This window comes from Geospiza fortis, unplaced genomic scaffold (assembly GCF_000277835.1).
Source record: "Geospiza fortis unplaced genomic scaffold, GeoFor_1.0 scaffold10, whole genome shotgun sequence".
Taxonomy (NCBI): domain Eukaryota; kingdom Metazoa; phylum Chordata; class Aves; order Passeriformes; family Thraupidae; genus Geospiza; species Geospiza fortis.
The window spans coordinates 1,484,924-1,487,253 of NW_005054326.1; positions in this window are offsets into that span (position 1 = coordinate 1,484,924).

Consider the following 2,330-nt stretch of genomic DNA (forward strand, 5'->3'; position numbering starts at 1 on the left):
GGACCGCCACAACAAAGTGGGGAGGGAAGGGCGGGGAGAGACAGCGGGGTAGGGTCTGTAGATAAGGATAGGAGATTAGGGATAGGGATAGGGATAGGGATAGGGATAGGGATAGGGATAGGGATAGGGATAGGGATAGGGATAGGGATAGAGATGGGGAGAGGAATAGGGAGAAGGAGAGAAATGGGGCAGAGGATAGAGACAAGGGTAGGGATAGGGATGGTTGAGAGCGATAGGAGACAGGGCCAGAGATAGAGATAGGGATAGGGACAAGAATAGGGACAGAGGTTCCAGAGAGGGATAGGGGATAGATAGGGATAGAGACAAGAATAGAGACAGGGAATACAGAGAGGGATAGGGGATCGGGATAGAGACAAGAATACGGACAGGGGATATAGAGATGGATAGGGATAGAGATAGGGATAGAGACAAGAACAGGGACAGGGGATACAGAGAGGGATAAGGGATAGGAATAGAGACAAGAATACGGACAGGGGATACGGAGAAGGATAGGGGATAGGGATAAAGACAAGGGTAGGGATAGATATAGTTGAGAGGGATAGGAGACAGGACCAGAGATAGGGATGGAGACAAGAACAGGGACAGGGGATACAGAGATAGATAGGGATAGGGATACAGACAGGGGTAGGGACAGGGACAAATACAGGGATTGGGATGGGGACAGGTACAGAAATAAGCACAGGGATAGGGACAGGCAGGCACTGGTACAGGGATAATGATAGGAATAGGGGAAGAGACAAATACAGGGATTGGGATGGGGATAGGGACACGTACAGATATAGGGACAGGCAGGGGCTAGTACAGGGATAATGATAGGAACAGGGGAAGGGAAAGGGACAGGGGAAAAGAAAAGGACAGAGGAAAGGACGGGAGCACGGACAGGGGATTGGACTTCCTTTCCTTTTCCTTTCCAACCCACCCCCAGCGTGTCCACTGGGGCGTGCCCTGGGATGAGGGATCTCAAGGGGGGAGGGATGGGAGTGTGGAACATTTGGATGTAGGACCCAGTCAAATGTCCCACACAATGAGGGATGGCCACACGGATCCTCTGACTCTATTAAGTTATTAAATAACAGCAGTGATACTTCAAACTGGTTGACTCAAGAAGGGTTGACACGAGCAGATGCTCCAGTTCAGCCAAGTCAAGTCAGGGTTGCAGGCATTAATGAGAGATCTGAGCACCACCAGGTCACCCTGCACCACAGATGTGCTCCAAAACAGGTGTGGACAGAAACACATCACCTTGATGTCACTTCTCTTCCACGAATATCTGGGTCCAGGTCCGACAGACAGACCCCACCTGATGCAGCATCAAGCCAGCTGCCAACTTTTTAAAAATAGATTCAAACCAGCAGCATTAATGTACATTAAGTCAGTGTTTTACCATGCAGCTGCAGCATTTTCCATGCAGTAATGGGAGCTGTGCAGTTAGATTTACTGTTGTCTTGATGCATGGCTGGAGTAGGACTGGAAGCCAAAAACAATGCTTGGAATAATTTTATTGATGACAGTCAAAATTTAGGGCACCTTTTAGCAAGCACCTTTTAGCCAGTGGAGTGCTTGGGACTAGAATTTGGTGTATGCATACTCCACTCCTGCACTGATTGAACACTGATATTTTATTCAGTCTGCACTGAAACACAAAGCTGAAACTCAGCCTAAATCATTAGCCAGTATTTAAAACACCACTATGTTGCTGTTGTACTTGGATGCCAATTTTAATAACTAAGTTCATCTCAAAACTATTTAAAGACACCAATATATAGCAAAACCAACTTACATCAACTATACTCTAACTAAAACTGGTTTGAGATATAATGTGTTGCAAGTCCAAACCCAATTCCCATTAAACTTCTCAAACATATTCTGTTCAAGCATAGCACAACTTCTTACACTAAAATAATTTGAAGATTCATGGTGAAATATTCTTAGCCTGCCAAAATTAGGAGTAAAGTCTAAACAGAAATTTTCTATTAACATAACAATGAAATAAATTATTTTGGAAGAGGCTTGTTTTAAAAATCTAAATTCTACTCACATTTGTAAAGACAAATCAGTCAATCCTGCAGATACTGATAAGTATGAAAATCTTTCAATATTGAAGCAATGTTACTTCTCAGTGTGTTCTGTACAAAGGTATTTTTTAGTGTTATACACATCAAAATAAGGGCTTTGCCAAGTAATTTTGTAAATTGTGAAGGTTATAGCAGAGCAAAGCTTCTGTGAGTTCAGCCATTGACTAAAGCTGATTAAACTAGTAAAGTATGATTTCTATATCTGTTAGTGGCTAATTCATTGACATTATGCTG